Genomic DNA, 17,681 nt, shown 5'->3' on the forward strand with positions numbered 1-17,681 from the left:
GTAGTTTTATATCATTTGCATAATACAGACCTCAGTCTATCAAAATGTATTAGTACAGATTTACTTTAGCCCAGTGGGACTCTGTGTGAATGCTTAAGGGTCTACTTTAGTGGATCTTGTTGCAGGACTGGCTCAGAATTTGTGAGGACGCTTAATAGTTTTTTGGTTTTTTTTTTTAAACAAATATCTATTACTGTTTATAGTTCCAACCTGGCTATAACTATGGCTGTGTCCATTGCTATTCTATTGAGGCAGCCATTTCCCTTTAACAGACTGAAACTAAGGGAAATTAAGACAGATGTAAACTTGCTCTCCATTGAAACCAATGGGAAAAGCACTGTATTTTGAATAACAATTTGAGACTTAATATTCTTTTAAAATGCAGTTAGGTAAATGAGTCTGGTTTCCACTTGGATTTGTTTTATTGCTAAGGAGTGTCCAGGAATCTCAGAAGAATATGGATAACCAACTTGCCCTTGTCACTGAGGTATGGGATGCCTCAAATGTGACTACTCCAGCGTCAACAGCCCAGAAGGTGGGTGAGGTCAGGCAGCAGAGTCAGAGAGAGGACATTTTGGGGAGCAGTCTGATTTGGGAGGACTGGGCTACTTGAATTCTTTGAGGAGGTCAACAAGCATGTGGACATGGGGGATCCAGTGGTTATAGCCTACTTAGATTTTCAGAAAGCCTTTGACAAGGTCCATCACCAAAGGCTCTTAAGCAAAGTAAGTTGTCATAGGATAAGAGGGAAGATCCTCTCCTGGATTGGTAACTGATTAAAGGGTAGGAATAAATGGTCAGGTTTCAGAATGGAAAGAGGTAAATAGTGGTGTCCTCCAGGAGTCTGTACTGGGACCAGTCCTATTCAACATATTCATAAATTATCTAGAAAAAGGGGTAAACAGTGAGGTGGCAAAATTTGCAGATAACAATCTGGAGTAGTCCCAGGCAGACTGCGAAGAGCTACAAAAGGATCTCTCAAAACTGGGTGACTGGGCAACAAAATAGCAGATGAAATTCAATGCTGATAAGTGCAAAGTAATGCTCATTGGAAAACATAATCCAAACTATACATATAAAATGATGGGGTCTAAATTAGCTGTTACCACTCAAGAGGTCTTGGAGCCATTGTAGATAGTTCTCTGAAAACATCCACTCAATGTGCAGCAGCAGTCAAAAAAGCGATCAATTTTGGGAATCATTAAGAAAGGGATAGATAAGACAGAAAATATCATATTGCCTCTATATAAATCCATGGTACGCCCACATCTTAAATACTGCATGCAGATGTGATCGCCCCATCTCAAACAAGATATATTGGAATTAGAAAAGGTACAGAGAAGGGCAACAAAAATGATTAGGGGTATGGAACAGCTTCTGTATGAGGAGAGATTAAAAAGACTGGAACTTTTCAGCTTGGAAAAGAGACAACTAAGGAGGGATATGATTGAGGTCTATTAAAATCATGACTGGTATGGAGAAAGTAAATAAAGTGTTCACTCCTTCTCATAACACAAGAACTAGGGGTCACCCAATTAAATCAATAGGTACCAGATTTAAAACAAACAAAAGGAAGTATTTTTTCACACAACGCTCAGTCAACCTGTGGAACTCTTCACCAGAGGATGTTGTGAAGGCCAAGACTATAACAGGGTTCAGAAAAGAACTAGATAAATTCATGGAGGATAGGTCCATCAATAGCTAGTAGCTGGGATGCGCAGGGATGGTGTCCCTAGCCTCTGTTTGCCAGAAGCTGGGAATGAGCAACAGGGGATTAATCATTTGATGATTTCCTGTGCTGTTCATTCCCTCTGGGGCACCTGGCATTGAATGCTGGGATAGCTGGACCTTTGGTCTGACCCAGTATGGTGGTTCTTACGGGCTGAAAGGGCTGGGAAGATGGGTTAGCTGGACCTTTGATCTGACTCAGTATGGCCTGTTCTTATGTTCTTAATCAAAAATAAATATAAAGTGAGCACTATACCCTTGTATTCTGTGTTCTATTTGAAATCAATATATTTGAAAATGTAGAAAACATCCCAAAATATTTAAATAAATGGTATTCTATTATTGTTTAATGGTGCGATTAATCACAATTGATTTTTTAATTGCTTGACAACCCTAGTTTATACTTTTTTCCCCCCAGATAAGTATGTTTTGTTTTATTGGCTGTTTTATAGCTTGTTGCCACTTGTTGCTCCAGACCCTGGACTAGGCCATCTGGAGAACCTTATTTCCATCGGAGTTACAGCTGCTGCCACAAATCAGAACCAACTGCCTTTTGCAGCATAGGGGGTGAGACTATTCCCAGCAATAAACCCTCTGTACTGATAGAAGGAAACACTAAGAGAAGATGAAAATTATGAGTAAATAAATTCTTTATGTACATGTAGTTTTAAACTAACCTAAAGTTAATGTTCTACATCCAGTGTTTTTTGTAATTAATTTGCTACAGAAAGGGTGTTGAGTTGTCCTAATGACAAGACATCACACTCTGTTCAGTGGAGAGACTGTGGTGTTCAGTATTTGAAATGTTGGGGAGGTTTAGTGACTAGCTTCAGGAAACCTACATTCATAATCCTAAGGGCAGAATGTACTAGCATCCTTACCTTTATATTGTGTGTAGTATTTTACATACTGGGTAGCAGTAGTTTGAGTTAATAAGGAAGAAGCTCTTGTAAGTTAGCAGAAATTGAAATAGTTAAGAGGAAGCCCTGGGAAAATTGGGTTTGTCATTACTGTCTTCCCACTCAGAGAGATTACAAATGACATCGTGTGGGTTCACAGTCCACTAAAGAGACTTGAAGGTTGCATTTACATTTTTTTGCTGTGTGCACCTAGATGAGAGTAATGTATTGTTCCGCTAAAGCACTGATGCACAGTTATCACAATACAGATAATTTTAGGTGGTTATTACATTACTCATTTAACAATGAAATTCCTCCACATTTTGAAAACTTAGAGTGTAATTTCATACTTGAAGTGACAATTGCCTGAAATTTTAAAATGTTTCTGTTTGGCTAAACAAATGATTTTTCAATTTGTGCAACAGTAACAGTACATAATATAGATAAAGCATTACATACTGAAAGCCAGTCAGTTGCTGCTGGGTTTAGAAGTCACATGTATTTAATTCAGATTTTTATTCATCCTCAACAACTGAGCACTGCAACTGACTATTTAATTTCTTCTGACATTAATTCATCCGATTGTTCTTACAATTATGAAGATTTATGGCAAAGGAAAAGTGATGATGATGATGAATAGTGTATTCATCAGAAGAAGTTGTAATTGCAGACTAATATAAAGGGTGACAGGATACTACTAGAAAGAGTTTAACATCATGTCCTTTCCTCTTACGTTATAGTCAATTTGGCTTATGAAATGAAGTTGTCTCACCACCACCAGTGGTAATTAATCTGTGTCAAATTTGTGGATTAGTGTGCAATTAGAACGAAAAAATCTTTGTCCAAAATACTGAACCATAAAATAATTAACAGCTGTGGTAGTCTGACACTGAAAGACAATTTCTGGATACAATGGGACAACATTTTCCAAGTGATGCAAAATAATTTAACATATGACTAATGAACTCTTAGGCCTGGTTTACACTACGACTTTAAGTCGAATTAAGCAGTGTTAGAGCGATTTAACCCTGCACCCGTCCACCCGATGAAGCCACTTTTGTCAATTTAAAGGGCTCTTAAAATCAATTTCTGTACTCCTCCCCGAGGAGGGGATTAGCGCTGAAATCGACATCGCCGGGTCGAATTTGGGGTAGTGTGGACGCAATTCGATAATATTGGCTTCCGGGAGCTATCTCAGAGTGCTCCATTGTGACCGCTCTGGACAGCGCTTTTAACTCAGATGCACTAGCCAGGTACACAGGAAAAACACCGGGAACTTTTGAATTTCATTTCCTGTTTGGCCAGCGTGGCGAGCTCATCAGCAGAGGTGACCATGCAGTCCCAGAATCGCAAAAGCTCCAGCATGAACTGAATGGGAGGGACTGGATCTGATCGCTGTTTGGGGAGACAAATCCGTGCTATCAGAACTCTGTTCCAAAAGATGAAATGCCAAAATATTTGAAAAAATCTCCAAGGGCATGATGGACAGAGGCTATAACAGGGCCCCGCAGCAGTGCCGCATGAAAATTAAGGAGCTCAGGCAGGCCTACCAAAAAACCAGAGAGACAAATGGGGGAGACAAATGGCCGCTTGGGGTCAGAGCCCCAGACATGCCGCTTCTGCGATGAGCTGCATGCAATCCTAGGGGGTGAAACTGAAAGACTGTGGCTTTCCATGGCTGCCTGCAAGCCGAATTCTGTTGCCCGGCCCCGCGTGTGTGATCTCTCACACCAAACTGGCAGGCCCTCAATATAAGAGGCAAAATGTGACATTGTACCAAAAGCACAATGTTAATAGCTTGGTTCACCGTGAGTCTGCCCATTGTTCTCTAAAATGTGTCTTTTTAAATACTACTCACCCTTTTTTCCTCCCGCAGCTGCAAATGTTTCAACACTCCCCCTATCATCTCCGTCCCAAAGGCTAGTGCAGATTAGAAGGTGAGAAAAACACACTCACAATGAAATATTCTCTGAGCTCATGCAGTCCTCCTGCACTGAAAGAGCTCAGCAGAATGTGTGGAGGCAAACAATGGTAGAGTCCAGGAAAGCAGAAAATGAACGTGAGGGCAGGAGGGATGAGCAAGAGGAGAGGTTGCAGGAGCAAGAGGAGAGGTGGCAGCAGCGTGATGAGAGGAGGCAGGATTCAATGCTGAGGCTACTGGGGGATCAAACTGATATGCTCCGGCGTCTGGTGGAGCTGCAGGAAAGGCAGCAGGAGCACAAACCGCCGCTGCAGCCCGTGTAACCGCCCGCCCTCCTCCCCAAGTTCCATAGCCGCCTCACCCAGATGCCCAAGAACACTGGGGGGGAGGGGCCTCTGGTCACCCAACCACTCCACCCCAGAGGACTGCCCAAGCAACAGAAGGCTGGCATTCAATAAGTTTTGAATTGCAGTGTGGCCTTGTCCTTTCCTCCTCCCCCATCCACCACCCCACCTGGTGCTTCCCTTCTCCCCCATCCCTCCAGGGCTACCTTGGCAGTTATCCCATTTGGGTGATGAATTAATAAAGAATGCATGATTTTGAAACAACAATGACTTTATTGCCTCTGCAAGCAATGATCAAAGGGGGGAGGGCGGTTGGCTTACAGGGAAGTACAGTGAACCAAGGGGGGCAGGTTTTCATCAAGGAGAAACAAACAGAACTGTCACACCATAGCCTGGCCAGTCTTGAAACTAGTTTTCAAAGCTTCTCTGATGCACAGCATGCCCTGCCGTGCTCTTCTAATTGCCCTGGTGTCTGGTTGCGCATAATCAGTGGCCAGGCGATTTGCTTCAACCTCCCACCCCGTCATAAACGTCTCCCCCTTACTCTGACAGATTTTGTGGAGCACACAGCAAGCAGCAATAACAATGGGAATATTGGTTTCGCTGCGGTCTAACCGAGTCAGTAAACTGCACCAGCATGCTTTTAAATGTCCAAATGCACATTCTACCACCATTCTGCACCCGCTCAGCCTACAGTTGAACAGCTCCTGACTACTGTCCAGGCTGCCTGTGTACGGCTTTATGAGCCATGGCATTAAGGGGTAGGCTGGGTCCCCAAGGATAACTATAGGCATTTCAACATCCCCGACGGTTATTTTCTGGTCTGGGAAGTAAGTCCCTTCCTGCAGCTGTTCAAACAGACCAGAGTTCTGAAGATGCGAGCATCATATACCCTTCCCGGCCATCCCACGTTGATGTCGGTGAAATGTCCCTTGTGATCCACCAGTGCTTGCAGCACCATTGAGAAGTACCCCTTGTGGTTTACGAACTGGCTGCCAAGGTGGTCCGGTCCCAAGATAGGGATATGAATTCCATCTATTGCCCCACCACAGTTAGGGAATCCCATTGCAGCAAAGCCATCCACTATGACCTGCACATTTCCCAGAGTCACTACCCTTGATAGCAGCAGCAGCTCAGTGATTGCGTCAGCTACTTGGATTACAGCAGCCCCCACAGTAGATTTGCCCATACCAAATTGATTCCCAACTGACCGGTAGCTGTCGGGCATTGCAAGCTTCTAGAGGGCTATCGCCACTCGCTTATGAACTCTGAGAGCTGCTCTCATCTTGGTATTCTTGTGCTTTCAGGGCAGGGGAAAGCAAGTCACAAAGTTCCATGAAAGTGCCCTTTTGCATGCGAAAGTTTCTCAGCCACTGGGAATCATCCCGGACCTGCAACACTATGCGGTCCCACCAGTCTGTGCTTCTTTCTCAGGCCCAGAATCGGTGTTCCACAGCATGAGCCTGCCCCATTGCCACCAGGATGTCCAATTTGCCAGGGCCTGTACTTTGAGAGAAGTCTGTGTCCATGTCCTCATCACACTCGTCACCGCGCTGCCATCGCCTCCTCACCTGCTTTTGCAGGTTCTGGTTCTGCACATACTGCAGGATAATGCGCGAGGTGTTTACAATGCTCATAACTGCCGCGGTGATCTGAGCGGGCTCCATGCTTGCCGTGGTACGGCTTCTGCAGGAAAGCAGAGTTGCAGGGGAAGCAGTGGCTGATGACAGATGCCACGAGAATAGATATTTATAGAGAACGACAAGAGGACCTGTGAGGTGGATTCATGAGAGCAGGAGAGCAGAGTTGCAGTGGAAGCAGTGGATGGACGATGGTTAGCACCGTGCACATTTCCCAAGGAAGAACACGTACCTGGGAGCCCATGACAGACAACATGGAGAAATTCGCTACTGAGACAATAGCAGCAGAGCACAGTGGAAGCAGTGGATGACGATGGTTAGCAGTTCTACTGCACCGTCTGCTGAAAGCAGTATGGCGTCCGCACGGAAAAAAGGCGCGAAACGATTGTCTGCTGTTGCTTTCACGGAGGGAGGAGCAACTGACGACATGTACCCAAAACCTCCCACGACAATGTTTTTGCCCCATCAGGCGTTGGGAGCTTAACCCAGAATTCCAATGGGTGGTGAAGACTGCGGGAACTGTGGGTTAGCTACCCACAGTGCACCGTAGTAAGTCAATGCTAGCCACGGTAGTGAGGCCGCACTCTGCCAACTTACACAAGCACATTATGTCCCCGCTAATCAACTGTATAAAATCAAGTTTCTAAAAATCGACTTCTATAATATCGACCTAATTTCGTAGTGTAGACATACCCTTAGAGTTACCACATTTCTCATTTTGCCCTTCGTGAGAGAGAGACTTGATATTACAATGCACAGCAATTTTTTTCCCTGCATTAATGCATCTTGAAGAGTTCTTGCCTTTTTTGTTTTAGCCAAGCTAGCATTGGAAACTGAGACAGACCTCTGCATATCCACATAAATTCCTAATCCTTCTACATTACTTCGAAAATATACTCCAGTACTGGAAAACAGTCCTAAGTAACACTAACAGAGTAGGACAGGAGTGGACAAACTTTTTGGCCTGAGGGCCACATTGGGGAATAGAAATTGTATGGGGAGCCATGAATGCTCACAAAATTGGGGTTGTGGTGTGGGAGGGCGTGCAGGTTCTGATTGGGGGTGTGGGCTCTGGGGTGGGGCTGGGGATGAGAGGTTTGGGGTGCAGGAGGGTGCTCTGGGCTGGGAATGAGGGGTTTGGACAGCAGGAGGGGGATCAGAGCTGTGGCAGGGGATTGGGGCATGGGGAGAGGCTCGGGGTGCAGGCTCTGAGCGGTGGTTACCTCAAGCAGCTCCCGGAAGCAGTGGCATGTCCCTTCTCCGCCTCCTACATGGATGTGTGGCTGGGCAGCTCTGCATGCTGCCCCATCCGCAAGCACCACCCCTGCAGCTCCCACTGGAGCACCGGAGGGAGCCATTGGAGCGTGTCAGAGCCAGAGTGGGCTTCTGGGAGCCGCGTGGAGTGCCCCCGACCCTGCATTCCAGCTAGAGCGCCGGAGCAGGGACATGCCACAGCTTCTGGGAGCCGCATGGGGCGGCCCGTGACCCAATGCCCTGGCTGGAGCGCTGGAGTGGGACAAGACCCAGACCCCGCTCCCCAGCGAGAGCTCGCAGGCTGGCTTAAAACGGCTCGCAGGCCGTAGCTTGCCCAACCCTGGAGTGGGGGCTTCTTCTTTTTGGATAATTCTTGATTTGATATAACATTCTGAATCTACTCTTATTCTTCCTAATTTAGATCTTTTTTGTTTCCCACCATAGAAATCTTGCTGGTAAATTCCTGAGTTGTGGAGCAGCACCTCCACAGCTAAGGTAATAGAAACCTGACTTTCCCCCACACATGCAACTTTCTCAAAAAGAAATCGGTCTTTCTGAAATCTCATCCCTGGGTAGAAATTTTCTGAGAAGTTTGTGGAAAAAAAATCAGGAACGAAATGTTAAAGTAATGATGCTCACATTCTCCCCCCCCCCCCGCCCCCCATTGACTTTTAACAAAAATTCTTTAACTCTTTTGGTTCATCATAGCTCCAGAATGGCTTGCTCTACCACTCCAGCTGTTTTTGTTTTTCTCTGTCTGTCTGTCTTGCTAGGAAAGTGCTTTCTTTACTGTTTGGGGGGAAAGGGCAGATGCACGTTGAAGACTGCTTGTTTCAGATAAGGAGGGAGAGGAAACTGAAACTGTCCGTTGTTGTTTTGGTCTTTGGTCTGTATTTTAGGCTGGGGAAGAGAAATGTCCTGCACAAAGATCTGTGGCCTTGAAATGTAGAATACAAAATATTTTCTTGGTTTTTATTTTTCCTCCCCTTTTTTTAACTGATCTACAGATTGGCCCATGCTTGAACGGAACTGTTCTCCCATATCTACAGAGCAATGTTTAAAATTATTTTTAAATTTCCAGAAATATAAACTGACTTGCTGCTGACTGTGAACAGTTTGGGGAGGAGGAGATGTGGGAGTGGGAATGTGGAGGGCCAGAAGCTGGAGAAGGGCTAAGGGACTGGATTGCATTGAGTTGTGCTATTCAGACTTGCAATAGAGTTCTGCCAGGAGGCAGGAAAGGAACGGAGACAGAGATTAATGGAGATTTTATAATCCAATAATTTGTTCATACATGAATGTTAAGGGATGAAGTTACAGTTGAGTGCTGTTGTAAATTGGGTGGGGCGAGAGTGAGTGAGGACAGAATACATAAATATGGCGAACAGGCCAGACTCCCTAACGGCTCATTTCTTTTAAAGGTTTGGGGTTTTTTCTTTTTTTTCCCATTTTGAATTTTACAAGCAATCTGGGGGTTTTCTTCCATGGGTTTAGGTATGTTGAAATCCCCTAGACTGCTCTGAAATCTCGACTGGGGATATTTTCTTGCACTTATAGGATGGCTTTGCTATAACTGCTGGGATTGAGCATTTGGTTGAGACAAAGATTGATTAAAAATACTGATTTTTTTTTAAACTGCATTTTTATTTAAATCAGCATTTGTGGAGACTGGACACCACTTCAAAGAAGCATTTGAAAAGGAGATGACAAAGTGTTTTTAAAAAAGGTCCAGTGAGTGCCTGTATATAAATATAAATGGGTGGAATAACATTTACAATAAACCTACTGTTTGTGTATAGTAACTGCTGAGGGGAAGGAGCTGCTTATTTGTGGTGACAAACACTGATAACTCCAATCAACCACATTCATCTGAGTATTTGACTACAGTCAGTGGAGATACATTGTGTCTCACACCTGTTCATTTTAAGTGCACTGTGACTTGACAGACTATGCCTCTAGTAGGGCTAAGATGGGAGAGCTTTACAAGAAAAATTAATATATGGCTGTTCTGAACATTTCTAATCTTACTGAATATCTGAGCTCATACTGTGATTAAACTGATTTGCAACAACCACTTTGCAGCTGCCAAGTATGAATAGGAAGGTGGTAGTACATTTGTCATGACTGATGAAGTGAGTGCCTAGAAGTTCATGTTTCAGAGTGGTCCAAGCTAATGAAAATCTGAAGAGTATAGATAGGATATTGTCTCTTGTTTGCCATAAGGTAACAAATATTGATCTAAATAGGTATGCTGCAGAGTTGCCCCACATATTGAAGCCAGTAACAGTGTCACTTGATTGTATACAGAAAAATTCAAGTTCAACTGCTGAAGTTATTGACGTGTGAAAGAAGCTTGGAAAAACTTCTGAATTGCAATTAAGTGATGGTAAAATATATGTTCTGAAAGTATTATCAGCAGGCTCTAACATCATATTCATGGAAGTTAAGTCCATTAATGGCTATTAGCCAGGATGGGTAAGGAATGGTGTCCCTAGCCTCTGTTTGTCAGAGAGTGAGATGGATGGTAGGAGAGAGATCACTAGTTCATTACCTGTTAAGTTCACTTCCTCTGGGGCACCTGCCATTGGCTACTGTCGGTAGACAGGATACTGGGCTGATGGACCTTTGGTCTGACCCAGTATGGCCATTCTTATGTTCTTATCATGCCATTTTTTTTAGCATATTGGATCAATCTTCACAAGTACCTTTACTCTCAACAGGGGAATCAACAATTGCTCTTGAATATGGAGAAGAGGTTTACTCTGGAAGTTAATTTCTGCCAACAGTAATTCAGCTGCAAGTCAAGCTTCTTTCATTTCAGAAAGTTATATTCTTCAATGAAATACTGAAAAAAATGTAACAGTTATTCAGTGGTGATAATCTGAAGTAAATGCCCTGGGAGAAAACTAGGAAGCAATTATGAAAGTGATGTTTCAATTATTAACTGCTACAGCTTCTGGCAATGTTGAAAGGCTATTTTCATAGTTTGGTCTGGTACACCTAAAGATTAAAAATCACACTTGAACAGATAGAGCTTCCAAGTTGATATTCCCTCCCATACATTTTAATTCTGAAAAACTTGAAAACAACCTTGGTTAATTTGAATAGTAGGACTCGGTAGTTCACCTGTGATTTCTGACTATGGGTTGTAATTACTGCATTATGACCAGAGTTGGGAAAGTAACTGATGATCTTCTTTTGAGTGGTGGTCCCTCTCTGTATTCCACATGTGGAAGCACTTCTTAGTAGTGCCCGTTGACCTGCACATCTATAGTGCATCTCCTCGTGCTCCCAGTTTAGGGTATAGGAGGTAGTGCAGGTCAACGCCTCTCCAGTTCCCTCTTACAGCTGCATGGCCCAGGTCGGAACTCCTGTGCCTTCACGTTCATACTTTTCTAAAAGAGTGACTCACTTTTACTTTGTTGTAAGTAGTTGTATATAGTTCTTTTTAGTGTTAGGTAGCTAAGTTAGTATAGTTAGTTTAGTTTTTCTTCTAGTGCTTGTTCATGTCTCTTCCAATCAGGTGTGCGCGTTGCATGCATGACAACTGGAAGATTTTTTTCCCCTAGCAGTATCCGTAGGGTTGGCCTGGGCGCCCCCTGGAGTTGCGCCATCATGGCGCTCCACATTATGCCCTGCCAACCTGACCCCCTGTCAGTTCCTTCTTACCGCCTGTGACAGCTAGCTGGAACTCCCCATTGCTCTTGCCTTGGCAAGCGCATGTTTCGCAGTATTGTGTGTGTATAGTTAGATTCAGTAGTAGTTTCGCTAGTATAGCTAGTTTTCTCAGAAGTTTTCTTTGGGGATTCCCACACACACACGTTTTCCCCAGGTCTAGGGTACGCCTCGGTCCCCGGGCTTTAAGCCGTGCTCAGACTAGGGCAGGTTTATGCCAAGAAGTGACCTGCACATTTCGTGCTTAGTGTCTTTGGGAGGGTCACATTAGAACCCATTGTAAAATCTGTAGAGGGTTTCGCCCCAGACCCTCAAGGACAGAGAACAGCGCCTCCGAGTTCTGTTTGTGGAGGCAGCACTTAAGCCTCAGTCAGACCCTGGCGCAGCAGACCCGGCCCCAAGTGCCACCTCCTTGGTGTGCAGCGCTCTGGCACCATTGACGCATGAGCCAGTGCCGAGGAAGGACTCTCTAAGGACCCTCGGCACCACCACAGAGCTGTGCACAGGTCCCAGGCATTGGTCAGACACCAGTCTCCCTCCCCATGCCCCAGAAAAGAAAGAAGGCCAAAAGAAGGTGCTCTCTGACCAGGTGGCTAGCAAGCCCCCATTGGGTGCCCAATCGGTGGGGCCTCCATCAACTCCTGCCCCAAGAGGGGTCCAGTTGAGTCCGGACCTGCAGCGCTTGCCAGTCTGCCACCACGAGGACCTACAGTTTCGCTCAATGCCAGAAGCATTTGAAGTGGCATCGGACCTCCTGGTGCTTACAGTGCTACCCTCCCCTCCAAGGTGGGAGAGGTTGCTGGTACCGGTTCCTGGCCCAATCCACTCTGTGGGTGAGCTGGCGATTCTGGCAGTGATGAGGGTATCATCCCCGGTGTGCTGACCCCTGAAACCAGTGGCCCGTGTGGGGGAGCCGCTCTAGTCCCGCACATGGCATCACTTACAGATGCCGAGTGGCTCCGCTCTTCCATGGTCTTCACAGTTGGAGACCTCCGAGTCAGAAGCAGCATCTTCGTGCTCCAATAGGAGCAGAAGATCCCGCTCCTCGCCGTGACTGACAGCCCTACTCAGAACAGTGGCCAGGACAGTGGCAGGCTCCTCAGTGGCCCTTCTGGACACCCTGGGCCTATCACCAGAGCCATGGTTCCAGACAGCGTCGGTAGCCTACACATCCTTTGGGCCACCACACATGCCCTCCGCACTGCTGCAGGGGACCCATCCGGCCGCTGCACTGATGTCGATGATCTCTGCACCGATTGCTTCATCATCCTCAGCACCACTCACAGCTCCATCTGCGGCACCGCCAGCTGCACCAGCCGCAGTTCCAGTGTTCCTTGCTCCTAGGAACCCCAGAGGGGCTGAGGACGGAGCAGGCTCTGGTACCAGCCTCCATCTCTTCCTCCTCATCTCCACATGAGGTGGTGGCTGGCTGAGCAACTGCTTCAGCCTTAGAGGACAGGAGGGTCCTACAGCAGCTGCTGAGATGGGTGGCCCAGTACCTGAACATTAAACCTGAGGTGGTGGAGGCCAACCCAATGGTCGACATCCTTTCCCCTCCAGGGCCATCCCGTATCGCACTGCTGCTGATTAAAACCCTCAGCGATGTCATGAAGACACTGTGGCAGACCCTATCCTCATTGCCACCTACCACCAAGAGGTACAAGCGGAGATACTTTGTCCCCTCAAAGGGGTATGAACACCTTTACAAACACCCCCAGCCTGCTTCCCTGATAGTGGACATGACCAACCAGTGTGAGCAACGGGGCTACCAGGGGCCTTCTCCCAAGAATCAAGAGGTCAAAAAACTGGATTTCTTCGGGAGGAATATCTATTCCCCAGGGCTGTTGCAGCTCCGTATCACTAACCATCAAGTAGTGGTTAGCAGGTACAATTATAATACGTGGGGGGCCATGCAAAAATTTGCAGAACTCCTCCCTATGAACAGTGGTGGCCATGAGGAGTTCCCGGCTATAGGTCTCTGGCCTTCCATACGAGGTGCAGCAGACATCCAGGACCTCCCCTTTGAGGGTCAGTCTTTGTTTTCCAAGAAAACTGACTTTCGTCTGTACAGCCTCATGGACTGTCGAGCCACCTTCAAGTCCCTGGGCTTCCACACCACTGCCACCCAACAGAGGTACTTTAGATCCCAGGCCCTTCAGAGGAATTATCAACCTCAGGGTAGGCAGGAAGGGTCATGCAGGAGAAATAGGAACTCAAGGAAGAGACCTCATCCCGCCTCTGGCCAGGGTTCTGGCCAGTCTAAATCCTTTCTAAGCCCAAAACCGAAGGTGCACCTGGGGGCAATGCACCAGTGCAAAGACTAGATCCATCCACCCCACCTTACCTTTTCGTCCCATTTATCCCCTTTCTACCATGCATGGGCCCGTATTACATTGGACCGCTGGGTGCTCCACATGGTAGAGAGGGGCTATTTACTCCAATTCTCTACCCTCCCGCCCTTCCACCCCCCTTCCCCATCCCTCTTCAGGTACCCTTCTCACAAGCAACTCCTCATACAGGAGGTGCAATCATTCCTGTCGCTGGGAGCAGTGGAAGAGGTTCCTCAGGAGCAGAAGGGCAAGGGCTTCTATTCCCAGTATTTCCTAATACTAAAAGCCAAAGGCGGGCTCAGACCCATCCGAGACCTGCGAGAGCTCAACAAGTTCATGGAGAAACTCACGTTCTGAATGGTCTGCTTGGCCTTCATCATCCCTTCCTTGGATCCAGGGGACTGATATGCCACCCTCTACTTGAAGGACGTGTACTTTCATATAGCAATCACACCGTCCCACAGAAAATACCTCAGGTTTGTGGTGCACAACAACCACTTCCAGTTCAGAGTCCTTCTGTTTGGCCTGTCAGTAGTGCCTCAAGTATTTACCAAATGCATGGCAGTCGTGGTTGCGTTTCTGCGCAGGTACTGCATACAGGTGTTCCTGTACCTCGAAGACTGGCTGATCAAGGGCTGCTCCAGGGCTCAAGAGGAGGCACAAGTCAATTCATCATTGCAACATTCATAAAACTGGGCCTTCTCCTGAACACGGGGAAGTCAACTCTGTCCCCCGATCGGAGGATAGAGTTCATTGGGGCAGTGCTGGACTCAAACCAGGCCAGGGCGTACCTACCGGAATCAAGGTTCCGGGCCCCGGGCGATGACATTCAGAGTCCCAGGCAGTTCCCCACCACCACAGCAAGGAATTGCCTCAAACTCCTGGAACACATGGCCGCTTGTACCTACGTGGTGCAACATGCCAGCCTTAGACTCCAGCCGCTTCAATCATGGCTAGTCTCAGTGTTTCTGTTGGTCAGGAACAGTTTGGACAGGGTTGTGACTTTGCCTCACCCAGTCCTTGACTCCCTTCTGTGGTGGCTCGATCCACAGCTAGTGTGTGCAGGGGTCCCCTTTGTCAGCCCCCAGCCAACTCTCATATTGATTATGGCCGCATCAGACTTGGGTTGGGAGGCACACCGGAGAGACCTCAGGACACAAGGCCTCTGATTTCAAGCAGAGCACACTCTCCACATCCATGTCAGGGAGCTGAGAGTGGTACACTTGGCATGTCAGACTTTGAGCCCACTTGACTGGGAGATGTATATCAGTGATGACAGACAACACCATGGCAATGTTCTGTATCAACACCTAAGTGAGCAGGGAGGACATATTTTGTGCTTGCTAAAGGGATGGATTTTCTTTTCTCCCACCTACCCACCCAGCTCCCTGGTTGTCCAAGCAGCTGCGGAACAGGCATGGCGGCAGTCACAAAAGTCTACTCCTCCAGACAAGGCAGCTGAAAGACTGGACCTGCTGGGCAGGAAGGTTTATTCTTCTGCACGACTACAGTTCTGCATTGCCAGCTATCAGGCTCTGCTAACTAAATATGACTTTAACAACTACAACAGGCTAGCAGAGTTCAAGAACAAGCTGCCACTAGAGCACCAGCAGCAATTCCAGGTGCTGCTAGATGAAGGGCGACTGGTTTCTAAGGTTGCACTTCAGGCAACAGTGGACACAGCCGATATGTCCTCTCGCTCTCTAGCAACCAGGGCCGTTATGTGACGAGAATCGTGGCAACAATTGTCCGGTTTTCCCAGGGAGGTCCAAAATACAATTGAGAACCTCCCTTTTGATGAGAACAAGCTGTTCCATGATAACATGGACGAATCCCTCCACACACTGAAGGCTCAAACCATATTACGGTTCTTTGGTATATATACTCTGGTCCCAAGATGCAGATAGCAAAAACCAAACCTTTCCATCCGTGCCCACACATGCCCTACAATCAGCGCCAGTAAGAGCCCCTCATGTCAGTGACACCCATCACAGCAGCCTCGCTTCCCTGCCTCTGCCACAATCACCTCTTCGACCCTGTCCCAGCAGCAGACCAACCCACAGTTTTGACCTGCAGGTCAAGACGTACGAATCTCCACTGATGCCACCTGCAGCACTGCATACCATCTTTGGGGGCCGTCTTGCCCTATTCGCTCACAACTGGGGCAAGATCACCATGGACAGTTGGGTACTGGAGATCACCCATCACCAATATGACATCGAGTTCTTCTCGTTCCCGGCACCCCAGCCATGGGGACTCATCCCATCAACTGATCCTTCAACAAAAAGCAGATGCTCTGCTCCTCAAGGGGGAGAGAGAGCCTGTCCCACCTCATTATAGCAGGCAAGACTTCTACTCACCTTACTTCCTTATCATGAAGAAGGGCAGAGAGCATCGCCCCATTCTAGATCTTCAGGAGTTGAACACTGTTTATCTGAAAGTCAAAATTATGTATGGTCACACTGACATCGATTATCCCCTCCTTACTCCAGGGAGCCTAGTTCACAGTTCTCAACATGAAAGATGCATACTTCCATCTGGACATTCACCCAGCCCACCACAAGTTCCTCCATTTTCAGGTAGGGCACCAACATTAACAGTTTCAGGTCCTCCCATTAGGCATAGCGACAGCACCATGAACGTTCACAAAGGTCTTTTCTGTGGTAGCGGCCTAGATGTGCCCTTTCGGCTACTCGGTATTGCCCTACCTCGATGACTGACTCCTTGTGGCACTATCAGGACAGGAAGAAATCTCCACAATCCTCTGTCTTAGCAGACTCTTGGCATCCCTAGGTATCTACATCAATGAGGAAAAGTCAATGTTGACACCTTCACAGATGATACCCTTAATTGGAGTGGAACTCAACTCCATTGTGGCCAGGGCTTTTCTGCTGGCAGACTGCTTTACAGCACTGACATCTCTCATCGTGGACATGCATTTCAAACCATGGTCTGCCACTGTCTTTCTCATTGGACATATGGCAGCCTGCACCTATGTGACACCACATGCACATCTCCATGTGCATTGTCTTCAAGCTTGGCTCCTCTCCATCTGCAGACCCAACAGAGACCATATAGACTCCAAGGTCAGCCTTCCCGAGACGGGGCTGTCCTCCCTCATATGGTGGTCTAATCCCTCCAAGGTCATGATTGGCACCCCCTTTTCCCATCCCACACTACAGACCACCACAACGGACACCTCCCTGGTGGGTTAGGAGCCCACCTAGGCCACCACACAACTCAGGGTGTGTGGCTGCCATGGGAAGCCAGGATGCGCATAAACTTGTTGGAACTGCAGGCAGTCTGTTTGGCATGCGAGGCCTTCCTCCTGCTCATTCAATCCCTCCGTGTTCAACTGCTCTCCAAAAACATTGCAGCAATAGTATATATCAACAAGCAGGGTGGTACCCTCTGCTCAGAGTTAATCTGGCTTTGGAACTGGTGCATCAAGAACCACATGACACTTCAAGTCGCCTACCTACTGGGTACCCACAATTCCCTGGCCGACACCTCAGCAGGATGCCTTACCTCAATCCCAAGTGGGAGCTACACAACACCATGCTCATGTATCTCTTCATGAAGTGGGGCACAAAGAGTCCCCCCCATGACACCTCTTTGCTACTGATAAGAACAGAAAGCTGCCCCTCTATTGCTCAGGTGAAGCACTAGGGGAGGGCTCTCAGGGCTGTGCTCTTCTCCTCCCCTGGACAGGCGACCTCCACTATGCCTTTCCCCCCATTTTGGGCCCTCTTCACCTTCCAGTCTTGGATTTGGGTGGGCATAGAGGGTAGACCGTGCATGTTCTACCCTGGTTTGACAAATCCTTACCCAGAGCAGAGAGAATCCACCAGAGCCTGCTACCGAGCTAAATGGAGAGGCTTCACAGCCAG

General features: G+C 47.3%; 1 long non-coding RNA gene across 1 annotated transcript in view; it reads right to left on the reverse strand.

Moving 5' to 3' along the window:
* The window catches only part of LOC140911317 (uncharacterized), a 45,713-nt gene that overhangs the window by 7,373 nt on the left and 20,659 nt on the right, over window positions 1-17,681 (reverse strand). Inside the window, exon 2 of the long non-coding RNA XR_012158903.1 lies at window positions 16,152-16,225. This is a non-coding gene — a long non-coding RNA (uncharacterized LOC140911317). The remainder of the gene's footprint in view (window positions 1-16,151; window positions 16,226-17,681) is intronic.

Source organism: Lepidochelys kempii, chromosome 5 (genome assembly GCF_965140285.1).
Source record: "Lepidochelys kempii isolate rLepKem1 chromosome 5, rLepKem1.hap1, whole genome shotgun sequence".
NCBI classification, from domain to species: Eukaryota; Metazoa; Chordata; order Testudines; family Cheloniidae; genus Lepidochelys; species Lepidochelys kempii.